Source organism: Bradysia coprophila, unplaced genomic scaffold (genome assembly GCF_014529535.1).
Source record: "Bradysia coprophila strain Holo2 unplaced genomic scaffold, BU_Bcop_v1 contig_151, whole genome shotgun sequence".
NCBI lineage: Eukaryota > Metazoa > Arthropoda > Insecta > Diptera > Sciaridae > Bradysia > Bradysia coprophila.
Window position 1 is genome coordinate 6,581,087 of NW_023503423.1, and position 14,800 is coordinate 6,595,886.

A 14,800-nucleotide genomic window follows, 5' to 3' on the forward strand; every position below is an offset into this window, starting at 1 on the left:
ATTGATTTCGAAAACGCATAAAAAGTGATCGCTATGACACTCAGCGATCACTTATGGTACATCGATCAACTCTTGAATTTTTGCTAATAATTCTTTTTTTCTTATGTTAGAATTATAGGTTTTTCGTTTTTTGAACAATATTATCGTATAAAAAACGATATAATCGTCCCTATCGATATTGACCTTGTTGAAAAGTCGCCTCACCTGTAAAAACCGCTAAAACTTCCTTTGTAATGCTAAACCAGGCGTGTTCATAAATTCTTTCGATAGATATAATATCGCGTATTGTCTCAGAATCGATTATCACATTGGAATCGATTACAGATACTTTCCAAAAGTCAAGCAATCGACCGTTTAACGTGAATCAATTAAAATCGACTGACAATCGGTAAAAAATTACTGTTAATAAGTAAATGTCGACCATCTGTCGATATGTATCGATTATCGATTAAACGTTATATTGTACCGATTATTTGGAAATTTTATAGTCGACTGATGCGCCTACATCAAACCTTCCTGGGCTCAGTACGACCCGGCCGAAGGCCGGGACACAATGCTAGTTTAAAATATTTCTCAAATGTTCGTACGATCATGGCTAAAAATTTAAGATTTCAGATTTCCCAAATGTCCAACCATAGATATACCAAAATGTAAACGATTTCGGAAGAGTTCGAACGATTATAAATTGCCCATAAATTCAAGTACAAATTTGGGTTATATTCATTTAGTTTTTACATTTAGCCTTCAAATTTGAAAATCTAGTTTGAAAAATATGAAATATTTGAGAACATTTTCGAATTTGGCGCCTTTTTGAATATTTAGGCGCTATTTGAGATTATTTTCAATAGAAGTTGATAAAGTATCAACTTCTCGAAATTTTGCGCTATTTCGAATTATTAGCCGCCATTTTGGATGTTTTTCAATAGACCAGTAATTCTTTACTGAAAATTTTGAGCTACCACACGCCTATAGCAGATGTAATTTAGCTTAGCTATGACCATTTTTGCGCCGTTGGCCGCAATCTTGAATTACAGCGCCATCTGAAACTTTTTGATCAATTTTATATTTTTGTATGGTTAAGAGTCAATTCGCCAATTTTTCGACCACTTCGAAAACAAGCTATCCCCGATATTATTGAGTTATAGCTCATTCGATTCGTCGTTCAATTCTAGCGAAGGGGTGTCTACCATTTTGTTTTTCAAAAAAATCCATTTTGAGTGTAATGTGTCTAAATGTCATATGATGTCAGAGGGTGGTAGAAACATTTTTTTAGCATTTACTTGAGGAAGGAGCAACACAAAGAGTTGAAACTTTGTGGGATTGTTGGCCTATCAATGGCCGACAGTTTGAGCCCACTCTGACGTCCGCACTCACCACCCATGACCAGCCATCAGTCAAAGTATGGTCAACTTTCAAATAGGACGGAATCTCTACAACATCATTGTTCAACTCGCACCAGACTACATGGCTAGATATCCCAAAATTTTAAAAGATTTAGCTCTTTACAAAATTTTTAGTCAACATTTGAGCTAACTTAACCGTCATAAGACGTTTCACTCTTAAATATTCGAGCTAAATTTAGCAACTCCATTGTTTAAATATTACATATACAGCTGACTCCTACATGCCTTTGTTATTATTTCTTCATTCAGATTTCTAATGTTATGATTAAGAAAAAGCGATACAATGAGAAATTACACACCACCCATCAGATATGAGATACACTGGATGCACTCTATAAGATCAACATAGCATTCTAATCGATGAGATTCTAGCAATAAAAATCTTATCGACCGATCAAGACAAAAACTAATGTTTAATGTTTACAAAATAACAATAAAAATTGATTTATGTACTTGCTACCTTAAAATGCAAATTAGACTACAAAAACGAAAATTCTGTATCTCATTAACTATTGTTAAAATATTGTACAAAAATAAATACAGAAAAAAAGCGAAATAAACTTCGACAGCAAAAACGGCGACATATAGAATATTATATTATGTGTGTGTTTTCAGGTTGGGGCCCTACATCTTTTTCTCTCATTGAAGGATGATGGTATATATATACGAGCATAATATGCTTTGAAAGGTAGAGAAAGAAAAAAACACCGAGTCTCAATAATAATTTATTTATTCCTTAACAAAGAAATCGCGATCTTTATTTGCATACATTAGGTTCATATTACAATCCTTTGCATGTATATGGCAGTCGGTATGCATATATATACACAAAATATTTGCATACACATGTGAAGCATTCAGAGCAAGAAATGTACGTATAAAATACGAAAAAACACAAAACATCAATAAATTATTGACTGCCTCTAACCGCCTTTTTTATGTGTCAATGATGTTTTCCCAAAGATATGCATTTTAAATATTTTGATGTTTTTTATGCTTTCTGTTATTTTTTATGTGCTTTGTGTGTCTTTTTAAAGCACATCTTTGTTCTGTCATTTATTCTGTCAGCGCCAAATGGATTCAATTTATCAGTTTAATTGTGAATAAGTTTTTTTTGGCAGATAGTCGGTGGATTGTCGTCGTATATTTAATTTAAATATATTCAATCGGAGATATAAATGATAAGTTTTTACTGACTATATGAAACTTTTTCGAAGTGGCTAGTCATCTGTTCAAAACAACAATAAACGATGAGGTTCGGATAGAAGTACAAGATCTTACACTGAGCTATATACTAAACAAAACAAGTAATAGATCTAATAGATATACACATGGCGATCAACTGCATATTGCCGTCTGTAAAATGGTGAATCGAACCGGTAAAAAATTTGTAGGAAATATCTGGTACATTTCATACATTTTTACCGGTTGGATACACTACTGTAAAAGGTTAAAAGCTGCAAGTTTCAAAATCGTTTTTTTCTTATTTCTGGTCAAAACAAGTCTTTTTGAAAATATCAGATAATATTGCATTTTAAGGCTCTGAATCAGGTCAGGTTGTCATCGGCTAGAAGTCAGATTTTCTGAACTTGATTTTACTGACATAAAACCCAGAAAAAAACCCAAAACCCTTGAGCCAAGTGCAAGCAAATGTATTGCAGAAAATTTGTGAATAGGATGTGAACATTAGAGGTTTAGGAGCCTTGACAATTGTCCTAGTCCATGACGTATTAGGTTGACTTAATTGAATAAAATTACGTTTGGAATGTTAAGCGTATATCAATAAACTGACAACATTTAATTTAATATTTATTTTCGGACTTATTTCGTCCACTGGACGGATTTCCTATGGTATAATGGTCAAGACAACTCAGACCAAATTGTTCAATTTATTTTTACATCGCTGTGATCATACGTCCATTTTCATTAGGTTTCAACATTCAACACTGTTATTTGGGTAATAACTTGTATTTTCTACGATTGTATTTTCTACGATGGGTAACGTCTTATATACCCTAGCTTTCACAAAAGCAGCTTGTAACAATTCTTAATCTCCTCCCTATTCTAGAACTGTTTCTTTATCTTTAATTTCTGTAGTTCCGATCGCATTTCAATTAAAACAGTGTCCAATTATGTTCATTAGCTTGATTATCTTATCTATAGAGAGCAGGTACTACAGAGTCCAACTACAAGTGTACACGATCCTCTGTTCTAAAACCTTCCTTCCATCGTTTCTCGAAAGAAAAATTTGCACAAGAAGCACGAGATGCAACAGTAAAAATTGTGTGTGACGAGACACATTCTGTCAGTCTGTTATTTTACTTAAAGTCATCAGAAGTCTATACTGCGGGATTTGCACAGGTTTCACGATTTCTTAAAATGTGATGTACTCACCGTAGAATGATAAGCAAGAAATTTATGTCTTTGGTTGTTTGCATGAACATAGCGAAGTATTTTCAAGTGAGTGTACAATAATCTCTTGTTAGCAATTTTAGCAATATGCAACTAAAGCTTGGTAGATGACAGGCTCACCTGAACCTGACCTGATCAATTTTGACATGGCGGTCGATCTATTCTGAGCTTTTTATGCAACATAAACTCAACGACACATAGACATAACATCTACAAAAAAAGTACTTATAACTATATCATCCTATGTCACCAACAGTCTTTTTAAATGTTTAAAATGTATGTTACAGAAAATGAAGTAAAAGATTTCAATCTGCTGAAAATTCTCAAATTTAAAGAGGTTGTAGACTCAATAAAAAATACTGGTGATATGCTTGCAGTTTATGCAGTTGTTATTAAGGTCTTTTCGAGAAAATGCGTTACTTCATTAATTTAATCTAAACAAATTCAAAGATATTGGTAAAAAATCGTTTATTTCATTAGTGTTAACGTACTACTTTTGACATATACAAATATGTTAGCACGAGCAAGAGCTCATCGTTGTATATAAAATTACCAATATGACTATGGCTCACATTTCTAAAAAGTTTAAATTAGCCTGTTGTGTAGATTTTCAATATCAATGTATTCCCTAAATGACTGCGTGCCTATTGCACTTTCACCACATTTTAGGAATTGAAAACCTAAATGTTAACAAAAGAAACAAGCCCAAAAACTGTGGATTGAGAAACAATACACTCTGCCGATCCGTACAAGCATCTGTTACAAAATCAAACCTGATAAACATCTAATTAACAGTTAAACAAAAACCCACGCCACATCATAATTCCACATTCAAAAATAAATAAATATTTTTCTGTTAATTTTTCCAATTTTTCGTCATAATTGTTGAATAATAATTAACGAAATCAATGAACTTCATCTACCACAGTCTCTTTTGGTAATCAAAATATAATATTAAAAGAAGGTATAGAATGGTCGAAAAGAAGTTTTAGAAGACCGCACACCATCTGATTACAAAAAAAGCGGACCCAATATTATAATTCTTCCGAAGATTTTATTATTGTTTTTAATAATTTATAAATGAAAATGGCATGTTATTCGAAATTTATTCACCTTTTTCATTACATAAATAACGTTTGTGTGTACATTAGCAACAGAATATATATATAGAAATAAGGTTGTTCGTTCGCTTTTTTCTTCAGTTTTGAAGCTCCATTATGTGAATATGTAAAATTCTTCTCTCTCTTTACATATAAATAAATTGAGATATGAAACAGAAATTGTTGAATTCTTGTCCATGTTCTTGTTAATATTACTCTTTTTTTATATAAAATATAAATACACGTTGCTTTCACAAATGTGTTTGTGTATAAAATCGTACATTACATTCATTTCCTTTATGGAATCAGTTCACAAAAAAAGCGAAAAAAAAGAAAAAAAGAAAACAATTTTCAGTTCTTTTCTTATAAATACGGTTTAACGAGTAATGTGAATTCAACGCATAGACAAGGAATGCCACACATATATTCGCTATTTTGTCCACCTTTTTTTTCATAAAGTTGGAATGTTAGCTTTTAAATAAATACTTTGCCGTGCGGAATTCGAAAACAAACTTGCGTTTGTATAATCGATGGGGACTGGGAACACATCGATTCTCTAATTTATATCCGTAAAGAATTGCATTTTAAGCTACTATTATGTCGTTTCGAGAAAAGGCGTATCACCGGTATATAATTGTCGAGTCTGTTACTTTCTTTGGTCTAAACCGATCACGGCAGAGTAAAAGTAAACCTGGCAGGAGCGGTTCATTATTGAAACGTCAAATGAGGGACCTAATACACTGTATGAAAATGAACTCAAATGAACGCTGACACGCTCCTGCCTGGGTTACTTTTACTCTGCCGTGAAACAGATTCAAACAGATTGGTAGAAAATCTTTTACTTCATTAGTTTTAACATACAGTTTTTGACACATACGATCACATTAACAGGAGCTCATCGTTTACGTACAATATGTCGAAAGCAGATGAAATAGCATCCATTACTGACGTTAGTCGACGAATTGGATAGAACTTCCATGAGTGTTCCTTTCAAGAATGTTCGTCATTGAAAGTGTAAATGTGATAATCGTTTTCTATAGTCAACTGCAATGGTAAAAGTATCCTCTGTAGTAGGTTACGTTTTCTTAATGAACGTGGATAGGACGGAAGTACATTGTGACTAACATTCCAAAACCAGCCAATGAGTTTATTTTTCTCGAGTGTTCAAAACATCGAAGCACATCAAGCTCACTGCTCCCAGCATGAATATAAAAAATATTGGGAGGTTGATGAAATCACATTTTGGACTACATTTCTTTTGTAACGATAAATTACTTGTTTTCGTTATATGAGTTAAAACATAAAATACAAACAATCCTAAGCGGTAGCTCTTATCACTAAAGCCTTCAAATTTGACACTTGTCAAGTCAGTGTTTATGCTTGGAGCAGAGATAAGTTACAATAATAGTTACAGAATGTGTATAACGTTTTGGCACAGCTTACCAAAATGTTTATTATTGGCAGAATAGTAGATAACATTGGATGTCTTTTCGACAAGTGTAGATACCTAGCCGCAACCTGTCGAAAAACGGTTACAGAGTGAAAGTTGCTCAAAAACATATGATGGAGTCTTCGAGTAAAATTTCAACATGTGAGAGTTGATTATCAAAGGAATTCAAGTAAAATGAACCGAAAAAGTTTTTCCTGTAATGGATCATTTTCATATGGGCCAAACTGCTATACAATGATGAATTTTCGCATGGGGTATAACCGCAACTATTAGGATGCTATCACCCCACACTATATGGATTCAATACTATAATAAAGAGCGTGCCGGAGAAAGGATAGGCTAAAATGTTTGAATATAGAGATTGTTGAGCGCGCGAATAGCGAATAATTGTAAAGGTCGGCTAAGTAACAATTACATTAAGATGTAAAGACAATGATCATAAATACTTTGAAATTGTTCCATGAATTTTTCATAAGAATCTGATACTCTCCCAATTACTGGTGAGTTTGTAAAACTTTTCTTGCGATCTGATTGTCGCATCGTCGACTGCTCATTTCTATAGTTAACGATCCATCAGCCATTACCCATCATTTTTGTTTTGTCCATCAACGATTGCAAATTATCACGGGTCACAGTAAACTCTATTAACGAGAAATCGAAAAACTGCCGAAATGTTACACACATCCATATTATAATTGGCTAATTAAAGAAGGATTTTGCTTGAAAGCCGCAAAATAAAAATTTTTATTTCACATTTATTCCATCGTAAAAACTAAATATTTTTATTTTTTCCAACCAACCTAAATAGCACCAGCAAAATGAATAAAGCAGCCAAAAAAAAATCAGTCAAATTATTAGCTTCCTTTTATTGTGTTGTTGTGGTAAAAGGTTTGAGTTTTTGTTTAAATGTAAAAAAGAAATTCAAGATGACCAATCCATAAAATACACACTATAAACAAATCATTGGATGTTATATGGTAAAGAAGGTAGCGTTGTTATTATAACAAGAACCGGAGTGGATATAAAAAAAAAATTGAAACGAAAACAAAGAATATATGTACACGACCGGACTCATGAACGAAAAATGGTAAAAAAATTCCTGATTTTTTTTAATAATAGCATGGGAGTGTAATTTAAATCAAGATTGACCATGACCATTCCATATTTTTTAACCAAAATTATTTTTTTTTTTTACTTATACACATCCACATAATATAGCATTAAAGTTTGAATTAGGCAATTATATACCGAAACAACTGACGAAGAGGAAGACGATATTTATACATCCACGGTTCACTCGAATCGATACATTATCGAATGAAAATTACGTATATACACCATAACAGAAAGCAGATAAACAATAAACTGATTCCACATGCGTAATTTTGAGGTGAAAGGTTATAATATTCACGAAACTCTAATCTTTAAATTTTCATTTTTTTTTCTTTCTTTTTTTTTGAGAATGTCCGAAACATTGCACCGTTTTTACAGCCAAGCCATATTCGCTTCGTAGTATGTTCCTTTTTTTATCGTTTCGTTTTAATAAGCATTTGGGGAATGAATATTTTACAGTTGAATGATTTATCTCTTAAAAATGAATGCACGCAAAATCGATTTAACAACAACAGGAACAAAAAATAAGGCAACAAAAGATGCGCATATATGCGAAATTTTAACATGGAATGTGATAGATTGTGACTGTTGAGTTTTTATTAATTAAAATTGGTTAACGTGAGCGATTTTGGCGCGATCATTGCAATGCCAATGGTTCGAAAATGTTTTAATTTGGCAAATTTATTTTTTTAAAGATAATTAACCGGTAATGGCATCAATTTCCGACAGTACGATAGGGTTAAAATTGACGAAAAGGAATGGATATTCTACGAATCTGTTGAAAATACTTGTGGAAGATAAAGAATGAAGAGATTCGGTAAAATACTAAGATATTGTTGCCGTCTGTATAAGTTGAAAGAAGTGTTACGGTCTTTAGGCACACGTTTGCTTGCGGCCTCGAGTCACAATGCACACATCTTGTGCGTAAAATAGTTATTTGTTCACCGATGGAAGAAAAGTTGGAAATTTCATTTCGAGGATGTTGTACAAGTCATCCGAGAAAACGAAATTTTCTTCTTTTTTCCAGAGGTCAACACGTAAAAAATACGGTAAATTCCGATAAAATTAAAATATTTAAAAGTTTCTATTCTGTTTGGCTGGAGTAATGTAACGATTAGAGTACAATGTTGATTAGAAGCGGCTATCACATTCCGATATACCCGTTAAATCTGTTTCCCTTTCGTTCAACGGAATCGCAGTGTGTTTGATACAAAATCTTTTACTTCATTTGTTTTAACATTCATTTCACTGTCCAAGATCAGAAATATCATTGCTACTTTTGGCCGTCGGTATTGTGAAAGCTTCTGTTGAATACCTTAATTAATATAATACAATTCACATTGACTTAATCGACGATATACCAATACCAGTAAAATTAATCGCTCGATACACGTGCTGTATGCATTCACATAATATAATTTAGATTATGGATCCTCGAAGTTAAATATTGCAACTATCAACTAAATGCAATCTACTCATTCTTATCGTTTCCCATTAACCTTTCACAGCATATTAACAGTTTTACTATTCAAACTATTACTTCATTTGATCGAATATTTTCAGAGATTGATTTCAGAAATCTTTTACTTCATTTGTTTTGAACATGATTTTTGCTATACCTCATCAGCCAGAGCCTGACGTTTATTCTTGCTATCGTTGTCGATAACAGATGACAACTGTCTGTAACAGATTCATTTTTATTGCCTGTATTGAAGCGACGTAAGAACCACATCAAACTAACATTCCGTGAGCATCATAAGCCGTTTTTCAATTACATGAACTTTTTACGACTGAACTTCCTCTATTTAAAAAAACATTTGAATTATAAAAAAGTTTTGCCATTCTCGAAGGCCACCTTTCTTCAAATTTGTATTTCTTTTAGTGGCAAAGAAAACAATTTGAAAGATGTGAAAATTAATTTGCCGACTGACAAATGACGTTAATAAAAAAAGTAGATCTCGTCTTAGATGGTAGATAAATGAATAACAATGGAGTGAGACGAACATTCTTATAAACTTACGCGAATCGGAACAATAAGAAAATATGAGAAATGACTTACAATTACTTGTTTCGAATTTTTCAACGAAAAAATCACACAAAAATGTATACTGAAACGAAAGACATCAATGCTTCATTTCCAGACACGAGAAACCTCTTTCAAATTCTTTCTCAATTCAAATACACCCACAACACAATCGTACAACAACTTTTTGATTTTTTAGATTTTTTTAAACTTTGTTTTACCACACCAACATTTTGACAATTACACGGTTAAGTCCATTGCAAAGACTTTTTTGTTTAATTTATTTGCAAATATTTCTCAAATTCTAGAATCAACAAAATCATGAAAAAACACACACGGACTTTAAGAAAACACCTGCACCATAAATTTATTTCTCTTTCTGTCACTTTTAAGTATGGAAAAGTATAATCGATGGTTACGTCTAAAATTCAATTTTGTTTCCAAATTTTGTTGATTTCATGTCACGAAAACACTTGGACATTTTTTCCGTAACGAAATTATGTGACGGTTTTCCAAACTATTTACGAGCAACCGAAAAAATAATGTCTTTCAAAGAACAGGAAAAAACAAAACAGCAAGACAACAAAACGCGAGTCAGCCATATGCTTTTTTCTGAATTTAAACCGCAACTTTAAGAACTTCTGACAGTTACGATGGATCTCAAGAAACTGTTCGGCCGAGAGAAACTTGTTGCATGAGTTACCTGCAACTCCTACACATATACATACATACATTTTGTTACTTCTCCCGTTTTGACACTCAAAGGTGGAGAGAATAACTGAAATTATAAACTCAATTTTACCACACCACTATGACTTCATATAATACATAGAATGTTATCGGTATAATGAAGAAAAGAGCTGCAGGGGAGTTGCGGGAATCGTTACTAATTTATACAGTGGCTAGTCATTAATGATAGGAATGTAGGAATCCTACATTTAAAAAAATGAAAATCTGAAGATTGTTCTGTTCAGTAAATAGATAATATGAATAAACTCGATAGTAGGAAAGTGTTAAGTCTACATTTTTACAGCCGACAAGTTCAAAACAATGTTTCGAAATTATTTGATGTAAAGCTTACTTTACATCGGTTACATAAAGAGTGCGGGTGACACTATTTACCCTGTAACTATAAATAAGTTTCTAATTCCATGGCAAAAAAACAATGAGAAACAGTTACAGCTAAATTAGTATAAACCACTTTGGACCACTTTTGACTGTTCCTGACCTAGACATTTCTTGGATGGAAATACTTTTTTTGAGTGTCACAACAAAATTACCGATCAAGCGTGGAAATGTGAAAAAATGTGATTCACATTTGTTTCACAGATGTGCTCACAATATGAGCCTCACATCTATGAAAAAAAATTGTGAAATGTGAAAGATTAGACAGCACATTCTCCGTTAGAATAGCACCTACAACAAAACGGACTTCACATTTGGTAAGTACATATCCAAATGTTCCGAGATGTGACTTTCCAAGTTATGGTATGGGAAAATGTACCAATCCCATCTAGCGAAAAACGCAAATGTGAAAAGATGTGATTGGCACATTTTCCCGATCTTCGAAAGTTGAATTTGAATTTTATTTTTTCTCTTTTCCAACCTATCGTTAATGACGAGCCACTGTACAAATTATTAACGATTCCCGCAACTCCCTTGGTCCAGCCTGTTAAAGAAAATTGAATTGAATGAGAGCGTAAAAGAAGGAAATCGTCCAACTGAGTTAAGGCCCGAGATTAATTCAAAATTCACTCATATCCTAACCATTGGCTATTTCAAGATTGACCTGAGCTTATCACCACACGTTTCGAATAGAATGTTATTTCGACGAGAAAAAGAGAGAATTCAACGAGAAAATTCTCCGATAGATCTTTCTAATTGTTTTTATTCAATCCGACTAATAGGCATATTATATTTTGTATGTAAAGTTTCGGTGTGTGTATAAAAAGTATAGGCATGCCTTATATATAAGACGACTGGCTTGACCACATTCCAACGAAATTATGCTGCCAATTTCAGCCTTTCGGTATAGAGAATTGAATGAACGTTGAAAAAAAAAAACGAATCATAAAAAATTGTTTGTTTCGATTGTAACCTCCATATATATATATATTTTGCTCGAAGCTTTTAAAGTACATAATCGTATATATCTGGTAACATAAGAACATTAGGATTTTATTTATTATTTATTTTATTATGCACGCTTGTTACAGCTGGAGTTATGCAACCGTATAGTATGAGTGGACGGATGTAATGTCCATAGGAAGTGCCTTACTAATTGAAGGATGTTAATGTTTGTTATGAGGCACTGAAAACGACTATGTGTGGTCAGTCCATTTGTTTCGGATATGAATTATTTGTAAGTGTTCTAGAATAAGAAATTCGTAGCAATGCTTTCCCACCCATTTTTACTTTAGCTGACCTAATTCAAATTTTTCTTCTGTTCTTCTCTGAAAATACAGATATCAGTGTCTCTTCTTTTGACAAAAAAACTTGAAACCGGATAGATTTCTCACTTTATAAATTCCTGAAAAATGTGATTTGCGTCATTTTCTATACAAATTCCAATTAAGGTCTCAGGTTTGCAATAAAATTACAGTATAGTATTGTTCACTCAGTTCACCCAATGAAAATGAACTCAAATGAACACTGACATAAATTGAAAAATTTTATTCGCAAAAAATATAGGGCTACTAGATTATTCAGGTCCCTAATCAAATCAGCACTCCTGCCTGGTTAACTTTACTCTGTCGTAAAAGAACACATACTTACGACATAGTGCGCACTATGACGATAATCTTCCCTTTACTATTACTTTCTTCATAAGAAGATGAGAATGAGAAGTTTTCATATAGAAGCAAGGGTCTTTTTAAGCCGATACAACCAATCTATAAACGAGCCGTCAGAACAGTCGGAGCGTTCGCTGCGACTGAGCCCCGTACGAACCCGTACATCTATTGCGTACGCGACCCTAGTTCGTCGGTCGCCCTACTCTTACCCTAAACCTACTAACCTAAAATTCTTATGAAATGTGCACGTCTTAAAAATTGCGCATAGCGCAATTACGAAGCCCCGTACGACGTTCCTTTCAACTGTAACCCAAACTTAAAAATTTTTGCAACAATTTATATTAACCTATATTTACCTATAAATAAACATTTTACTAATAAATATGCTAGTATATAGCTCAAAAGAACTATCTACACCGTTATATAGCTCAATATAGCTGTATATATTTATAAATAGATATCCATATTTGGGATGCTTGAAACACCCCACACACATAACCAATCACTTCCCACTGATCAGTAACTTTGTAAGTATCATTTTCACCGATTTCTATTGATTTTACAAAAATCCAAAATGGCGGCCGACGGCCATTTTGTTAGGAGGTGGAAATTAGTACAGCTGCTTTACATTCAATAATACCTTTCAAACAAAAAAAAATCCATGAAATTCGGTGAAAGTTTACTCGATATATTAACAAAAAACCCCACGTTCACTGTACGGCCGAGTAGCCACATATAAGCTCACTCCAAGAGACCTAGCTCACGCTTCTGTAAACCGAATTCCATGAACTTTTTTTTCCCTGATTGGTACGGTCAGGTAACCTACCTATCTAATAAAGCAAAATCCATCGAAATCCGTTCAAATTTGGCCAACCTACAAGCAAAAACGGCTTGCCACCCTGTACCTAGTTCACTCCAAGGGGTCTAACTAACGAGTCGATCATCTGATATCCATAAACTTTTTTTTTGTCGATCGGTATTGTAAATACCTTTTATTTGACGTATCACTTACATGTTTAGCCTTTGAATGGCCGCAGATATCTTCGGAAAACGTTAAATCAGTTATGGGGCCCCAGCTCGGGAGGGGTTCACCCAAAATTGCCCATTTTTTGAAATCGGATTTGATTTACTCAAGATATCGACGTGACAGACGGACGGACGGACGGACAAAATTTTTATTGCGGATTCGTTATCTATGAACATAGGCAAACACTTTGCCCTTACCGTCTGCTTCGAATTCCATCAATTACACACGGCATCGTAATCCTATAAGCCCCTTCGTACTTCGTACGGGGCTAAAAATAAGGTGTGGTAAACATTGACAGTGTGCGCTGTCACAGAAAATTTTTCACTTTTAAAAATAAATTATCTGTCTAGAACGATAATCTCGAGCTTATCTCTCTAGGGAGTTTTTGTTTATCTCGATATATCTGTTCTCGACAGATAAAATATGATATGCACCTATTGCCAAACTGTTATTTTGACGTGTAGGCATTATGGCCCACGCCTTCGGCTAGGGCAATAATGTCCTACACGTCAAAATACCAATTTTGGCAACAGGTGCATAATATATATTAAATGAAGTATGAGCAGCGATGACCTTTTTTGTGTTGAAAATATTACGTCTACTGTCACCGTTTTGGTGTTCGAATGTCAATAATTTGTGATTGTGATGTCTTTTTTTGTGTGTTGCTCCGTCAGTTTGGTGTTCAAAAATGAAAGAAAGTTTAATATTTGTCTTTTTCGTGTGACGTCGATATTGCTTAAAAAAAAAGCGCGGCACGGCAACTCCATTACAAAAAAAGTCAGTGTCAAATCTGTCAAAATAAGGTGGTATATTGACTGCGTCAAAACGAAGTTTGGTTGCAAGAGAGGGTATTGACCGATATTATAAATAACTACTAATGAGATTAACATTGACGTAACAACTAGGGTGTAGCGGTTTTGACAAAATGTCTTAGTTCATTTAGGGCTCAGCCTGAAATCTACTCAGCTGGTCCATCTGATCATTTTATGAAAAAAAAAAAAATTCAAACTTTGATTTTGTGCTGCCGCCAAATCGATTTTTAAAAATTTTGTCGTTTATGGTCTTCGTCACATATATCGATTTTTTACGGTGGGTTCAGTATACATAAAATGTTGGGTCTATATGGTTATCTTATCTCCACACTTCATATATAGATTATTTTACAAAAAAGATCAAGTTTAAATTTTTTTTTTTTTGAGTTCGTGACTGATTGTCAAAGTTCCCCGATGGTGTTTTTGAAACTTTAATTTCGCAAAATGTGATGAAAATGTGCAAAAATGTAAATTAAACGTTAAATACGCTAAATGGACGAAGACCATAAACGACAAAATTTTCAAAAATCGATCTGGCGGCAGCATAAAATCAAAGTTTGAAAAAAAAATTCTTTCATAAAATGATCAGATGCCCTAAATGAACTAAGACATTTTGTCAAAACCGCTACACCCTAGTAACAACCGATGGGTTGATAAACTGTCAACCA

General features: G+C 33.4%; 1 protein-coding gene across 2 annotated transcripts in view; it reads right to left on the bottom strand.

Moving 5' to 3' along the window:
* Positions 1 to 10,149, bottom strand: part of LOC119074547 (tetratricopeptide repeat protein 28) — a 66,949-nt gene extending 56,800 nt beyond the window's left edge. For both annotated transcript variants that reach the window (XM_037180717.1, XM_037180716.1), the window contains exon 1: positions 9,538 to 10,149. The gene's annotated coding sequence lies outside the window, so the exon portion shown is untranslated. The remainder of the gene's footprint in view (positions 1 to 9,537) is intronic.
* Positions 10,150 to 14,800: the final 4,651 nt, after the last annotated feature.